Raw genomic sequence first — 17,396 nt, 5'->3', positions numbered from 1 at the left:
GGCCCTTGCCTTTCTTTGTCCGATATCTTCATTTTTCGAAGTGTCGGACCCCTTCCATTTTTTCTCTCTGATTAGTGTTATATAGAGGATGGTTGCCTAGTTGTATTTCCTCTTAAGACAATAATCACCACCACCACCACCTTCCCTTTCTCAAAACCTGTGGCTGGGAGCAGTATCACCTGCCTCATGTAAGAAGAGACTAAATGGGGAATCAGTGCTCTCAACTTGAGAGCCTGCGGTTAATGACTGGCATTGCTTCCACTTAAGCCAGGCTTTTCACTCTGACCGTTCCTTTCGGCCCTCTCTAGGTCAACTTTTATTCTCTTCTAACCCTGACAGTTGCGAGGCCTATAGTGGTCCTTGCCTTTCTTTTGTCCACATATTTTTTCTTCAAAGAACCGCACCTCAACCAATTTCTCCTCTTCTTATCAGTGATAAGAGGCAAGGGTTCTCCTTAAAATAGTAACAATATTCACTTGTATTAAGATAGTCAACATACGTGGTGGTGGGCCATGCCTCTCCCGTTTTGTGTTGTTGCTGTTGTTTTTGTTGCTGCCGCTGTTGTTACCATTCTGGAACAATAGAGACTGCCCACAGAACAGGAAATATATAATGAAATTAGTAGATGGAAGCATAAGAAGGTGTTGAAAAGGCGTTTGGAGGAGTCCCTACTCACAACTGATGATTATTCCTTCATGGGAATATCGGACAGTGAATAGGACAGGCAAGTATTTCTTCTGCTGATTTTTTGTATCTTAATTGTTCATTTCTATTGGGCACATTTCTAATAATGGAAGAATTATAATCCCCAGGGGCTTCCATAACTTGGGATTGTAGGTTGGTGACCACGGTTCCCATAGCTTAATCTCGCATACCTTTCATTTATTTGTGTCAGGTTCTTTGATTTCATCTTTTGAATCTGACATCCATTGGCCAAATCTTGTCCTTTCCGGACCAGGAGTGGCCAAGGGAGTCTTTCATTTTCACGGCCTTCCTGGCCCTTCCCTTTTTTTGTCGATACATTTATTCTTTGAAGAGTTTTCCCTATGACAGGTGCTAGTAGAGGATGGTGTCCAGTTAAACTTCCTCTTAAAACAATAATCACCATCACCACTCTTCCATTTACCATGTGATAAATATTAATAAAGGATGGTTGTACAGTTATACCTCCTCTTAAAACAGAAATCACTACTCTTATATTCACCATGTCATAAATGTTAACAGAGGATGGATGTGCAGTTATACTTCCTCTTAAAATGGTAATCACCACTCTTATATTTAAGATGTGATAAATGTTAATAGAGGATGGTGGTCCAGTTAAACTTCCTCTTAAAACAGTAATCACCATCACCACGTTTCCATTTACCCTGTGATAGTGTTAATAAAGAATGGTTGTATAGTTATACCTCCTCTTAAAACAGTAATCACCACTCTTATATTCACCATGTGATAAATGTTAATAGAGGATTGTTGTCCAGTTAAGCCCCAGGGGCTCTGAACTTTGGAGCGTGGGTTGGCGACCACGGGGCCCTCAGCTGAGTCCCGGCATTGCTTCCACTTACTTGTGCCAGGCTCCTCGCTTTCATCTATCCTATCCGACCTCCCTTGGTCAACTTTGGTTCTTTCCCGACCCCGACGCTATTAGGTTTGCGAGGGCTAGGGAGTCTTTCATTTTCACGCCCTTCGTGGCCTTGTCTTCCTTTGGCCGATACCTTCATTTTTCGAAGTGTCGGATCCCTTCCATTTTTTCATCTGATTAGTGTTATACAGAGGATGGTTGCCTAGTTGTACTTCCTCTTAAAACAATAATCACCACCACCACCTTTGGCCGACATCTTCATTTTTCGAAGTGTCGGATCCCTTCCATCTTTCCCTCTGATTAGTGTTATATAGAGGATGGTTGCCTAGTTGTACTTCCTCTTAAAACAATAATCACCACCACCACCACCTGTTGTCCAGTTAACCCCCTGTGGGTGGGGGCGGTAGAATAACACCCACGGTATCCCCTGCCTGTCGTAAGAAGCGACTAAAAGGGGCCCCAGGGGCTCTGAACTTTGGAGCGTGGGTTGGCGACCACGGGGCCCTCAGCTGAGTCCTGGCATTGCTTCCACTTACTTGTGCCAGGCTCCTCACTTTCATCTATCCTATCCGACCTCCCTTGGTCAACTCTTGTTCTTTTCCGACCCCGACGCTATTAGGTTTGCGAGGGCTAGGGAGTCTTTCATTTTCACGCCCTTCGCGGCCCTTGTCTTTCTTTGACCGATATCTTCATTTTTCGAAGTGTCGGATCCCTTACATTTTTCCCTCTGATTAGTGTTATATAGAGGATGGTTGCCTAGTTGTACTTCCTCTTAAAACAATAATCACCACCACCACCACCACCAGGGGCTCTGGACTTTGGAGCGTGGGTTGGCGACCACGGGCCCCTCAGCTGAGTCCTGGCATTGCTTCCACTTACTTGTGCCGGGCTCCTCACTTTCATCTATCCTATCCGACCTCACTTGGTCAACTCTTGTTCTTTTCCGACCCCGACGCTATTAGGTTTGCGAGGGCTAGGGAGTCATTCATTTTCACGCCCTTCGTGGCCCTTGTCTTGCTCTGGCCGATATCTTCATTTTTCGAAGTGTCGGATCGCTTCCATTTTTCCCTCTGATTAGTGTTATATAGAGGATGGTTGCCTAGTTGTACTTCCTCTTAAAACAATAATCACCACCACCACCACCTCACGGGCTCTGGACTTTGGACCCCCTCTAGGGACACCATGACCTTGAAGTCGGTGTGGGGGCTTGTGTGCTTGTTGATCCCGAGGGCTGTGCCAGCTCAGGGTTACCCATGCTGGATAGGCCTCGGTGTAGGGCCAGACTAACAAGGTGTCCCCCTAGTTGCTTGAGAGGTGTCTGTGCTCTTTATTTTTCATCACTATTTCTACCCTTCTATTCTCACCATCTTTAATTTCATTCCTCTTCCTGTCTTGCCACCCTCTCTGCCTCGGGTAGATTAGGTTAGATATTACAGAGAAAAAAAAAATAATTAAAAAAATTAAATTTAAAAAATAATTAGGTTAGTACGGAGGTTTTATCCTCCCCCAATCACAAGTTTCGGGTCGTGGCGAGGTGATGCATGGCTACTGGGAGAGTAGTTCCAAGCGACCCCCTCCAGATACCGGGCGCCCTCTGGAGTATATAGCCTTGCCTCCGGTAAATCTCATTGGCTCTGCCGGAGGTCGACCTCTTATTTCCGTGAGTACTCGTGGGACAAAAAAAAAGGAACCTCTTTCTCTTCCTTCTTTTACAAAGGGTGGCACCCTTCAAAAAACAGCGTCAAATATAGGTAAAAAACGTAAGCGGTATACTCCAGTTCCTGTAGACTACATGAGTGACGAACGTCTTCCTCGATTCCTGGTTGCTTCCAGGGTCGATGGTAAAAGTTTCCTTGACGAATGTCCTTTTATGATAAGCAATTCAATCGAAGAAATTGTTGCTGGTGAAGTCGACGAGATGCGCAAGCTCCGAGATGGATCCGTACTTATCAAGACATCTACGGCTGAACAGTCCAGACGGCTACTTAAAGCCAAGTTATTCGGTAAGGTAGAGGTGAAAATCGAGAAACACCAAACCCTTAACTCCTGCAAGGGAGTTATATTCCACAGGGATTTGGTTAAGTCTTCCAATGATACAATGATCCGGTACCTAGCACGTCGGGGTGTAACCGACGTGAAGAGGTTGAAGAGGCGTGTATGTGATAAGCTACTCGATACGGGTGCTTTCATCCTTACCTTCGACGCTGAGACCATACCTGAACGAATAAAAGTAGCTATGTATCGTCTGACTGTTCGTCCGTACATTCCGGCACCAATGAGGTGTTATAACTGTCAAAAGTAAGGCCACACCTCCTTGCGATGTACAGGTTCGACGACCTGCAAAATGTGTGGGAAGTGCGAGCATGCTGGGGTTGAATGCACACCACCACCTGTGTGCGTCAACTGCCCGGGTACGCATGCTCCAATCTCCAAGGAGTGCCCCACATTCAAGCGGGAGAAGAAGATCCAGGAGAGAAAAACGCTGGATAAGCTATCTTATCCAGACGCCCGGAGGAAGTTCAAGTCCATGGCTGCTCCGGAGTTCTCCATCTCATTCGCGGAAAAGGTCGCAAACGTACGGATCACTCCACAGAGTTTTGTACACAACCCGGTACTGAAAATGCATTGAAAAGTCAAAGCCAGCAACAAAATTCAGTAAGTAAAGAAACTGGAGTTTCACCATGTGAAAAACCGAAAAGAGCGTTACTGTCGACGTTGCCTGGGAAGGGCCCTTCCCAGGAACGTTCGGCTTGGAAGTCCTCCCCCAACAGGGCGGGGGGAAAGACTTCCCCAAATAGGGCTGGAAAGTCCAGCCCTCCTTCCAATGCCCAGATCATAAAGGAGGAGAAGGTGAAGCCACAGAGCTCCCCTAAAAAATTGGAGAAGAAGCCTTCTCCAAATCAGTCGGGGTCCACAGGATCACCGAAGAAATCCGGCAAGCCATCTGCCGGCTCTCCTCCCAAAAAGAGAGAAACGGTGGGCAAGAGCGAGAGGCCCCGACGCCCTCTTGTTCGATCACTTTCTGGAGAACCTAGTTCTCCCAGAAAGAAGGCCCACTGTTCCAGACCAATGAGATCACCGTCCGCGGAGGGTCCAGTCACTGCGCCTCCTTCTTCTGAGGAGACAATGGAGACTGAACCACTCATTGTCGTGGATGGTGACGACAATACCGACAACAACGGCGGGAAATGGCAGGTAGTTGACAAAAAGAAGGGCAAGCAATTGTCCTAATTTCTCAACACTACCAATCCACACAATGGCACTATTGCAGTGGAACTGCAGTAGTTACCACTGTCGCCTGACTGAGTTACGTCAACTGATATCCGTCTACGCGGCCTCCATAGTCTGTCTACAGGAATCTCGTTTGAGACCTGGACACGACACGACTATGAGAGGATATCGTCTTTATTCCAAAGACAGAGTAGCTGTGGATGGCGCGGCAACTGGGGGCGTTTGTACCCTAGTTCGCTCCGACATCTTCAGCGAAGAAGTACCGCTCCGTACTCAGCAGATGCAGTTGCAGTTCGCACTCCGTTGCCAGTAATGACAACGGTTTGCAACGTGTACTTTCCACCGGATTATAACCTTGATATGCATGCACTACAAGATTTGATCGCTCAGTTGCCTCCTCCTTTCCTCATGCTGGGGAATGTGAACGCCCGTAACACACTATGGGGTTCTCCGTCTTCCTGTTCTAGGGGGAGGAAGCTCGAGCGAATGATCAACCTATTTGATCTTTGTGTGCTCAATACAGGGGAACCGACACATTTCAGTAGCGCTCATGGCACATTCTCACACCTGGATGTCACTTTGTGTAGCCGTGCGCTATTTCCCCTGCTACGGTGGCAAGTTCACGACGACCTCTGTGATAGTGACCACTTCCCGATTATTCTGTCTCTCTTGAATCAAAGACAGTCCGAAGTACCCAAGCGCTGGTTACTTCGGCGGGCAAATTGGCCAGAATTTACAAAACGCGCAGTGATGGCTGATGATATGCTGGAGTCTGTTGACGACCACCTCTCTTCCATTACTACTGGAATTTTGGCTGCTGCAGAGGAAACAATTCCTTCCTCGTCCGGTATTCGTCGCCGGAAGCAGGTCCCATGGTGGACGGACGAAATTGCAGCAGCCATACGTGATCGCCGACGGGCTTTTAAACATTATCGTCGGAATCCTACGATGGCCTATCATATCGCATTTAAGCGTCTGCGCGCGAAGGCCCCTTTTTGATTCGAGAAAGTAAGAAAGCTACGTGGGAAAAGTATGTGTCATCCATCACGGCACATACTCCGTCATCACAAGTGTGGACAAAACTCCGCCGAATTGTCGGAGTACAGAATGTGCCCTCAGTACCCGGAATCTCCATTAATGGAGATATAGTTACGATTCCTTCAGTCATTGCAGACCACATCGCGTCACATTTCGCAGATACGTCCAGCTCTAGGAGATACGACCCTGCATTTCTTCCAATTAAGCGCGAAGCAGAGGCCCACCATCTCTCTTTTGCCTCTAGTGCTTCGCATCCCTACAACGTGCCCTTCACGGAGTGGGAGTTGCGAAGTGCACTTGCGATATGCAGAGATACGGCTCCTGGACCGGACAAAATCCATAATCAAATGCTTAAGCATTTGAGTGACAGATGTCTCAAGGATATCCTCACCCTATTCAACAGAATATGGAGTGAGGGAGTGTTTCCATCTCAATGGCGTGAGGGAATTGTAATACCAATTCCCAAGCCAGGTAAAGATCCAAAACTTCTGGATAGTTATAGGCCAATATGCCTTACAAATGGCCTCTGTAAGCTATTTGAAAGGATGGTTAACCGGCGTTTTGTGTGGGCCATGGAAAGGGAGGGCCTCTTGTCTAACTACCAGTGTGGTTTTCGCTCTCATCGGTCTGCCACTGATCATCTGGTCAGACTGGAGAGCGCCATTCAGGAGGCCTTTCTCCGGAAGGAACACCTAGTCGCCGTGTTTTTTGACCTGGAAAAAGCTTACGATACTACCTGGCGATATGGGATTCTCTCCACTCTACACCAGTGGGGTTTTCGGGGAAATTTGCCAACGTTTATTGAGAACTTCATGTCCCTCCGTCTCTTTCGAGTCCGAGTAGGGAATGCATTTTCTCAATATTACGTTCAGGAAAATGGAGTACCTCAGGGATCGGTACTGAGTGTCACGCTGTTCGCAATCGCCATCAACGGCATAGTTGCCGCTGCTGGGCCCGCAGTCGTTCCATCGCTGTATGTAGATATCTTAGCTCTACATTACAGCTCCGGAAGGGTGGCGTTTGCTGAGAGACAGCTACAGCAAGCTATTAACCGAGTCGACAGATGGGCCCTGCAACATGGTTTTCGATTTTCAGCAGCGAAAACCTCAGTTGTACACTTCTGTCGACGTCGATCTGCGCATCCCGAACCAGAGCTCCGCTTGCGAAACAGTGTCTTACCAGCGGTTGACACCTGCAAATTCCTGGGTCTCCATTTTGATAAGAGACTTACGTGGCAGCCCCACATCCGTCAGTTAAAGGTTGCCTGCATGAAGAGACTTAACATGCTTAAGTTTCTCAGCGGCACTTCGTGGGGGGCTGACCGTGCGGTACTGCTACGATTTTACACGGCGACGGTCCTCTCCCGAATTCCCCCTGTGGGTGGGGGCGGTAGAATAACACCCACGGTATCCCCTGCCTGTCGTAAGAGGCGACTAAAATGGGCCCCAGGGGTTCTGAACTTTGGAGCGTGGATTGGCGACCACGGGGCCCTTAGCTGAGTCCTGGCATTGCTTCCACTTACTTGTGCCAGGCTCCTCACTTTCATCTATCCTATCCGACCTACCTTGGTCAACTCTTGTTCTTTTCCGACCCCGACGCTATTAGGTTTGCGAGGGCTAGGGAGTCCTTCATTATCACGCCCTTCGTGGCCCTTGTCTTCCTTTGGCCGATATCTTCATTTTTCGAAGTGTCGGATCCCTTCCATGTTTCCCTCTGATTAGTGTTATATAGAGGATGGTTGCCTAGTTGTACTTCCTCTTAAAACAATAATCACCACCACCACCTCTCCCGAATTGACTATGGAAGTGCGGCTTATGGCTCAGCATCAAAATCGACGCTGAGCCTTTTAGACAGTATTCACCATAGTGGAGTAAGGCTGGCAACGGGTGCTTTCCGTACTAGCCCCATTCCCAGCCTGCTCGCTGAAGCGGGAGTTCCACCTTTACGGATAAGGAGGCAGCAGTTACTCCTAACGTACGCTGCCAAAATTCGTGAAATGCCGCTACATCCAAGCTATCAATGCATCTATCGCACCCAATACCACCAGCGGTGCCAAGACCGGCCGAATCCCACATCCCCCTGTGGGTGGGGGCGGTAGAATAACACCCACGGTATCCCCTGCCTGTCGTAAGAGGCGACTAAAAGGGGCCCCAGGGGCTCTGAACTGTGGAGCGTGGGTTGGCGACCACGGGGCCCTCAGCTGATTTCCCCCTGTGGGTGGGGGCGGTAGAATAACACCCACGGTATCTCCTGCCTGTCGTAAGAGGCGACTAAAAGGGGCCTCAGGGGCTCTGAACTTTGGAGCGTGGGTTGGCGACCACGGGGCCCTTAGCTGAGTCCTGGCATTGCTTCCACTTACTTGTGCCAGGCTCCTCACTTTCACCTATCCTATCCGACCTCCCTTGGTCAACTCTTGTTCTTTTCCGACCCCGACGCTATTAGGTTTGCGAGGGCTAGGGAGTCTTTCATTTTCACGCCCTTCGTGGCCCTTGTCTTTCTTTGACCGATATCTTCATTTTTCGAAGTGTCGGATCCCTTCCATTTTTTCTCTCTGATTAGTGTTATATAGAGGAGGGTTGCCTAGTTGTACTTCCTCTTAAAACAATAATCACCACCACCTCAGCTGATTCCTGGCGTTGCTTCCACTTACTTGTGCCAGGCTCCTCACTTTCATCTATCCTATCCGACCTCCCTTGGTCAACTCTTGTTCTTTTCCGACCCCGACGCTATTAGGTTTGCGAGGGCTAGGGAGTCTTTCATTTTCACGCCCTTCGTGGCCCTTATCTTTCTTTGACCGATATCTTCATTTTTCGAAGTGTCGGATCCCTTGCATTTTTTCCTCTGATTAGTGTTATATAGAGGATGGTTGCCTAGTTGTACTTCCTCTTAAAACAATAATCACCACCACCATCCTAACGTACGCTGCCAAAATTCGTGAAATGCCGCTACATCCAAGCTATCAATTCATTTATCGCACCCAATACCACCAGCGGTGCCAAGACCGGCCGAATGCCACACGGCCGGTTGGGTTTCGGATTGATAGCTTGTGTCATGATTTGAATATTGATATCGGTGGTTGTCTTGAACGAACTCTTAGCGAGGTACCTCCGTGGTTGGTTCCGCGACCGGATATACGTCTAGATCTACTCCGTGGACCCAAGGTGAACAGGGATTCCTCCGTTCATCGGAGGTATTTCCAGGACTTTGTTCACCAATATCCGGCCGCGAGACTTATCTTCACGGATGGTTCTAAAATCGGAGATAATGTTGGTTGCTCTTTTGTCATTGATGATATGAGTACGAAGGTCTCGCTCCCTAAAGTATGTAGCGTGTATACTGCAGAGCTGTACGCCATCTTAGAGGCTCTGCAGTTTGCACTGCGTGACGAAAAAAACCACTTTCTGTTGTGTACCGATTCGTTAAGCTCTCTGCAGTCTATTGAAACCTGTTTCTCGCAACACCCACTGGTGCAGCGGATACATGACCTTCTAGCCAGGTTAAGCGATGCTAGCACCAGAATTACTTTCGCGTGGCTTCCAAGCCACGTTGGGATTGCGGGAAACGAACTTGCGGATGAAGCAGCAAAGGAAGCTGCACTTTTACCTCCAAGACCCGTCAATGTACCTGCTAAGGATATTTGTTCTCAGCTACGTCGAACCATCTTGGCGTTCTGGGAATCGGAGTGGCTAGATACCCGAACTCCCAACAAGCTGAGAGCAATTAAGAAGACAACTACCGTGTGGCGGTCCTCTTTCCGACCTTCACGGAGAGAGGCCATAGTACTGTGCAGGCTGAGGATAGGTCATTTACGATCCACGCACTCTTATCTCGTAAAGAGGGAAGACCCCCCAGTGTGTTCTTGTGGTGCCGAATTCACCGTGGCCCACATCCTCACAGAGTGCGCCGATCTCTCTGGCCTAAGACGGAGCCTCGGCCTGCAGGAAACACTCGAACGCATACTAGCCGATGACGCGACTACTGCTGATCTCGTCATCCGCTTTATGTGCGACAGTGGACTGATCAAGGGTATGTAAATTACAAGTGTACTGTTACTCAGGGAACGTACGTTCCCTTTTGATACGTTAGTATTCCTTTCGGCCTAATACTATAATTGTTTTTTGTTTTATTTTGTACTGCTTTTCCAAATTCCTTTGTTGAATAAATAATTTTGTTTTATATTTTAAATTTCTTTTCCAATTATTTGTTCAGAGAGGATGATTACCTCGTTGTACTTCCTCTTAAAACAAAAATCACCACCATCACCACCACCATCTGGACTTTGGAGCGTGGGTTGGCGACCACGGGCCCCTCAGCTGAGTCCTGGCATTGCTTCCACTTACTTGTGCTGGGCTCCTCACTTTCATCTATCCTATCCGACCTCACTTGGTCAACTCTTGTTCTTTTCCGACCCCGACGCTATTAGTTTTGCGAGGGCTAGGGAGTCTTTCATTTTAACGCCCTTCGTGGCCCTTATCTTCCTTTGGCCGACACCTTCAATTTTCGAAGTGTCGGATCCCTTCCATTTTTCCTTCTGATTAGTGTTATATTGAGGATGGTTGCCCAGTTGTACTTCCTCTTAAAACAATAATCACCACCACCACCACCTTAGCTGAGTCCTGGTATTGCTTCCACTTACTTGTGCCAGGCTCCTCACTTTTTTCTATCCTATCCGACCTGCCTTGGTCAACTCTTCTTCTTTTCCGACCCCGACGCTATTAGGTTTGCGAGGGCTAGGGCGACTTACATTTTCACGCCCTTCGTGGCCTTTGTCTTCCTTTGGCCGATAACCCCCTGCGGGTGGGGGCGGTAGAATAACACCCACAGTATCCCCTGCCTGTCGTAAGAGGCTACTAAAAGGGGCCCCAAGGGCTCTGATCTTCGGAGCGTGGGTTGGCGACCACGGGGCCCTCAGCTGAGTCCTGGCATTTCTTCCACTTACTTGTGACAGGCTCCTCACTTTCATCTATCCTATCCGACCTCCCTTGGTCAACTCTTGTTCTTTTCCGACCCCGACGCTATTAGGTTTGCGAGGGCTAGGGAGTCTTTCATATTCACGCCCTTCGTGGCCCTAGTCTTTCTTTGGCCGATATCTTCATTTTTCGAAGTGTCGGTTCCCTTCCATTTTTTCCGTCTGATTAGTGTTATATAGAGGATGGTTACCTAGTTGTACTTCCTCTTAAAACAATAATCACCACCACCACCATCCTGGCATTGCTTCCACTTACTTGTGCCAGGCTCCTCACTTTCATCTATCCTATCCGACCTCCCTTGGTCAACTTTTATTCTTTTCCGACCCCGACGCTATTAGGGTTGCGAGGGCTAGGGAGCCTTTCATTTTCACGCACTTCGTGGCCCTTGTCTTGCTTTGGCCGATATCTTCATTTTTCGAAGTGTCGGACCCCTTCCATTGTTTCTCTCTGATTAGTGTTTTATAGAGGATGATTGCCTAGTTGAACTTCCTCTTAAAACAACAATCACCACCACCACCATCAGGAGGCCTTTCTCCGGAAGGAACACCTAGTCGCCTTGTTTTTTGACCTGGAAAAAGCTTACGATACTACCTGGCGATATGGGATTCTCTCCACTCTACACCAGTGGGGTTTTCGGGGAAATTTGCCAACGTTTATTGAGAACTTCATGTCCCTCCGTCTCTTTCGAGTCCGAGTAGGGAATGCATTTTCTCAATATTACGTTCAGGAAAATGGAGTACCTCAGGGATCGGTACTGAGTGTCACGCTGTTCGCAATCGCCATCAACGGCATAGTTGCCGCTGCTGGGCCCGCAGTCGTTCCATCGCTGTATGTAGATGACTTAGCTCTACATTACAGCTCCGGAAGGGTGGCGTTTGCTGAGAGACAGCTACAGCAAGCTATTAACCGTGTCGACAGATGGGCCCTGCAACATGGTTTTCGATTTTCAGCAGCGAAAACCTCAGTTGTACACTTCTGTCGACGTCGACCTGCGCATCCCGAACCAGAGCTCCGCTTGCGAAACAGTGTCTTACCAGTGGTTGACACCTGCAAATTCCTGGGTCTCCATTTTGATAAGAGACTTACGTGGCAGCCCCACATCCGTCAGTTAAAGGTTGCCTGCATGAAGAGACTTAACATGCTTAAGTTTCTCAGCGGCACTTCGTGGGGGGCTGACCGTGCGGTACTGCTACGATTTTACACGGCGACGGTCCTCTCCCGAATTGACTATGTAAGTGCGGCTTATGGCTCAGCATCAAAATCTACGCTGAGCCTTTTAGACAGTATTCACCATAGTGGAGTAAGGCTGGCAACGGGTGCTTTCCGTACTAGCCCCATTCCCAGCCTGCTCGCTGAAGCGGGAGTTCCACCTTTACGGATAAGGAGGCAGCAGTTACTCCTAACGTACGCTGCCAAAATTCGTGAAATGCCGCTACATCCAAGCTATCAATGCATTTATCGCACCCAATACCACCAGCGGTGCCAAGACCGGCCGAATGCCACACGGCCGGATGGGTTTCGGATTGATAGCTTGTGTCATGATTTGAATATTGATATCGGTGGTTGTCTTGAACGAACTCTTAGCGAGGTACCTCCGTGGTTGGTTCCGCGACCGGATATACGTCCAGATCTACTCCGTGGACCCAAGGTGAACACGGATTCCTCCGTTCATCGGAGGTATTTCCTGGACTTTGTTCACCAATATCCGGCCGCGAGACTTATCTTCACGGATGGTTCTAAAATCGGAGATAATGTTGGTTGCTCTTTTGTCATTGATGATATGAGTACGAAGGTCTCGCTCCCTAAAGTATGTAGCGTGTATACTGCAGAGCTTTACGCCATTTTAGAGGCTCTGCAGTTTGCACTGCGTGACGAAAAAAACCACTTTCTGTTGTGTACCGATTCGTTAAGCTCTCTGCAGTCTATTGAAACCTGTTTCTCGCAACACCCACTGGTGCAGCGGATACATGACCTTCTATCCAGGTTAAACGATGCTAGCACCAGAATTACTTTCGCGTGGCTTCCAAGCCACGTTGGGATTGCGGGAAACGAACTTGCGGATGAAGCAGCAAAGGAAGCTGCACTTTTACCTCCAAGACCCGTCAATGTACCTGCTAAGGATATTTGTTCTCAGCTACGTCGAACAATCTTGGCGTTCTGGGAATCGGAGTGGCTAGATACCCGAACTCCCAACAAGCTGAGAGCAATTAAGAAGACAACTACCGTGTGGCGGTCCTCTTTCCGACCTTCACGGAGAGAGGCCATAGTAGTGTGCAGGCTGAGGATAGGTCATTTACGATCCACGCACTCTTATCTCGTAAAGAGGGAAGACCCCCCAGTGTGTTCTTGTGGTGCCGAATTCACCGTGGCCCACATCCTCACAGAGTGCGCCGATCTCTCTGGCCTAAGACGGAGCCTCGGCCTGCAGGAAACACTCGAACGCATACTAGCCGATGACGCGACTACTGCTGATCTCGTCATCCGCTTTATGTGCGACAGTGGACTTATAAAGGGTGTATAAATTACAAGTGTACTTTTACTCGGGGAACGTACGTTCCCTTTTGATACGTTAGTAATCCTTTCGGCCTAGTTTTATCATTATTTTTTGTTTTATTTTGTACTGCGTTTCCAAATTCCTTTGTTGAATAAATAATTTTGTTTTATATTTTAAATTTCTTTTCCGATTATTTGTTCAGAGAGGATGATTACCTCGTTGTACTTCCTCTTAAAACAAAAATCACCACCATCACCACCACCATCTGGACTTTGGAGCGTGGGTTGGCGACCACGGGCCCCTCAGCTGAGTCCTGGCATTGCTTCCACTTACTTGTGCTGGGCTCCTCACTTTCATCTATCCTATCCGACCTCACTTGGTCAACTCTTGTTCTTTTCCGACCCCGACGCTATTAGTTTTGCGAGGGCTAGGGAGTCTTTCATTTTAACGCCCTTCGTGGCCCTTATCTTCCTTTGGCCGACACCTTCAATTTTCGAAGTGTCGGATCCCTTCCATTTTTCCTTCTGATTAGTGTTATATTGAGGATGGTTGCCCAGTTGTACTTCCTCTTAAAACAATAATCACCACCACCACCACCTTAGCTGAGTCCTGGTATTGCTTCCACTTACTTGTGCCAGGCTCCTCACTTTCATCTATCCTATCCGACCTGCCTTGGTCAACTCTTCTTCTTTTCCGACCCCGACGCTATTAGGTTTGCGAGGGCTAGGGAGACTTACATTTTCACGCCCTTCGTGGCCTTTGTCTTCCTTTGGCCGATAACCCCCTGCGGGTGGGGGCGGTAGAATAACACCCACAGTATCCCCTGCCTGTCGTAAGAGGCTACTAAAAGGGGCCCCAAGGGCTCTGAACTTTGGAGCGTGGATTGGCGACCACGGGGCCTTTAGCCGAGTCCTGGCATTACTTCCACTTACATGTGCCAGGCTCCTCACTTTCATCTATCCTATCCGACCTCCCTTGGTCAACTCTTGTTCTTTTTCGACCCCGACGCTATTAGGTTTGCGAGGGCTAGGGAGTCTTTCATTTTCACGCCCTTCGTGGCCCTTATCTTCTTTTGGCCGATATCTTCATTTTTCGAAGTGTCGGATCCCTTCCATTTTTTCCGCCTGATTAGTTTTACATAGAGGATGGTTGCCTAGTTGTACTTCCTCTTAAAACAATAATCACCACCACCACCGCCCCAGGGGCTCTGAACTTTGGAGCGTGGGTTGGCGACCACGGGGCCCTCAGCTGAGTCCTGGCATTGCTTCCACTTACTTGTGCCAGACTCCTCACTTTCATCTATCCTGTCCGACCTCCCTTGGTCAACTCTTGTTCTTTTCCGACCCCGACGCTATTAGGTTTGCGAGGGCTAGGGAGTCTTTCATTTTCACGCCCTTCGTGGCCCTTGTCTTCCTTTGACCGATATCTTCATTCTTCGAAGTGTCGGATCCCTTCCTTATTTTCCCTCTGATTAGTGTTATATAGAGGATGGTTGCCTAGTTGTACTTCCTCTTAAAACAATAATCACCACCACCACCACCAATAACACCCACGGTATCCCCTGCCTGTCGTAAGAGGCGACTAAAATTGGTCCCAGGGGCTCTGAACTTTGGAGCGCGGGTTGGCGACCACGGGGCCCTCAGCTGAGTCCTGGCATTGCTTCCACTTACTCGTGCCGGGCTCCTCGCTTTCATCTGTCCTATCCGACCTCTCTTGGTCTAATCTTGTTCTTTTCCGACCCCGACGCTATTAGGTTTGCGAGGGCTAGGGAGTTTTTCATTTTCACGCCCCTCGTGGCCCTTGCCTTTCTTTGTCCGATATCTTCATTTTTCGAACTTTCGGTTCCCTTCCATTTTTCTCTCTGATTAGTGTTATACAGAGGATGGTTGCCTTGTTGTACTTCCTCTTAAAACAATAATCACCACCACCACCACCATCTCCGACCTCTCTTGGTCAACACTTGTTCTTTTCCGACCCCCACGCTATTAGGTTTGCGAGGGCTAGGGAGTCTTTCATTTTCACGCCCTTCGTGGCCCTTGTCTTCCTTTGGCCGATATCTTCATTTTTCGAAGTGTCGGACCCCTTCCATATTTTCCCTCTGATTAGTGTTATATAGAGGATGGTTGCCTAGTTGTACTTCCTCTTAAAACAATAATCACCACCACCACCACCACCACCCCGGGGATTCTGAACTTTGGAGCGTGGGTTGGCGACCACGGGGCTCCTAGCTGAGTCCTGGCATTCCTTCCACTTACTTGTGCCAGCCTCCTCACTTGAATCTATCCTGTCCGACCTCCCTTGGTCTAATCTTGTTCTTTTCCGACCCCCACGCTATTAGATTTGCGAGGGCTAGGGAGTCTTTCATTTTCACGCCCTTCGTGGCCCTTTTCTTCCTTTGGCCGATATCTTCATATTTCGAAGTGTCGGACCCCTTCCATTTTTTCTCTCTGATTAGTGTTATATAGAGGATGGTTGCCTAGTTGTATTTCCTCTTAAGACAATAATCACCACCACCACCACCTTCCCTTTCTCAAACCCTGTGGCTGGGAGCAGTATCACCTGCCTCATGTAAGAAGAGACTAAATGGGGAATCAGTGCTCTCAACTTGAGAGCCTGCGGTTAATGACTGGCATTGCTTCCACTTAAGCCAGGCTTTTCACTCTGACCGTTCCTTTCGGCCCTCTCTAGGTCAACTTTTATTCTCATCTCACCCTGACAGTTGCGAGGCCTATAGTTGTCCTTGCCTTTCTTTTGTCCACATATTTTTTCTTCAAAGAACCGCACCTCAACCAATTTCTCCTCTTCTTATCAGTGATAAGAGGCAAGGGTTCTCCTTAAAATAGTAACAATATTCACTTGTATTAAGATAGTCAACATACGTGGTGGTGGGCCATGCCTCTCCCGTTTTGTGTTGTTGCTGTTGTTTTTGTTGCTGCCGCTGTTGTTACCATTCTGGAACAATAGAGACTGCCCACAGAACAGGAAATATATAATGAAATTAGTAGATGGAAGCATAAGAAAGAGTTGAAAAGGCGTTTGGAGGAGTCCCTACTCACAACTGATGATTATTCTTTCATGGGAATATCGGACAGTGAATAGGACAGGCAAGTATTTCTTCTGCTGATTTTCTGTATCTTAATTGTTCATTACTATTGGGCACATTTCTAATAATGGAAGAATTATAATCCCCAGGGGCTTCCATAACTTGGGATTGTAGGTTGGTGACCACGGTTTCCATAGCTTAATCTCGCATACCTTTCATTTATTTGTGTCAGGTTCTTTGATTTCATCTTTTGAATCTGACATCCATTGGCCAAATCTTGTCCTTTCCGGACCAGGAGTGGCCAAGGGAGTCTTTCATTTTCACGGCCTTCCTGGCCCTTTCCTTTTTTTGTCGATACATTTATTCTTTGAAGAGTTTTCCCTATGACAGGTGTTAGTAGAGGATAGTGTCCAGTTAATCTTCCTCTTAAAACAATAATCACCATCACCACTCTTCCATTTACCATGTGATAAATATTAATAAAGGATGGTTGTACAGTTATACCTCCTCTTAAAACAGTAATCACCACACTTATATTCACCATGTCATAAATGTTAACAGAGGATGGATGTGCAGTTATACTTCCTCTTAAAATAGTAATCACAACTCTTTTCCCCCCTGTGGGTGGGGGCGGTAGAATAACACCCACGGTATCCCCTGCCTGTCGTAAGAGGCGACTAAAAGGGGCCTCAGGGACTCTGAACTTTGGAGCGTGGGTTGGCGACCACGGGGCCCTTAGCTGAGTCCTGGCATTACTTCCACTTACTTGTGCCAGGCTCCTCACTTTCAACTATCCTATCTGACCTCCCTTGGTCAACTCTTGTTCTTTTCCGACCCCGACGCTATTAGGTTTGCGAGGGCTAGGGAGTCTTTCATTTTCACGCCCTTCGTGGCCCTTGTCTTCCTTTGGCCGATACCTTCATTTTTCGAAGTGTCGGACCCCTTCCATTTTTCTCTTTGATTAGTGTTATATAGAGGATGGTTGCCTAGTTGTACTTCCTCTTAAAACAATAATCACCACCACCACCATCACAACTCTTC

Source organism: Anabrus simplex, chromosome 1, assembly GCF_040414725.1.
Source record: "Anabrus simplex isolate iqAnaSimp1 chromosome 1, ASM4041472v1, whole genome shotgun sequence".
NCBI classification, from domain to species: Eukaryota; Metazoa; Arthropoda; class Insecta; order Orthoptera; family Tettigoniidae; genus Anabrus; species Anabrus simplex.
The sequence above is the reverse complement of the archived record's forward strand: the minus strand, read 5'-3'. Positions refer to the sequence as shown.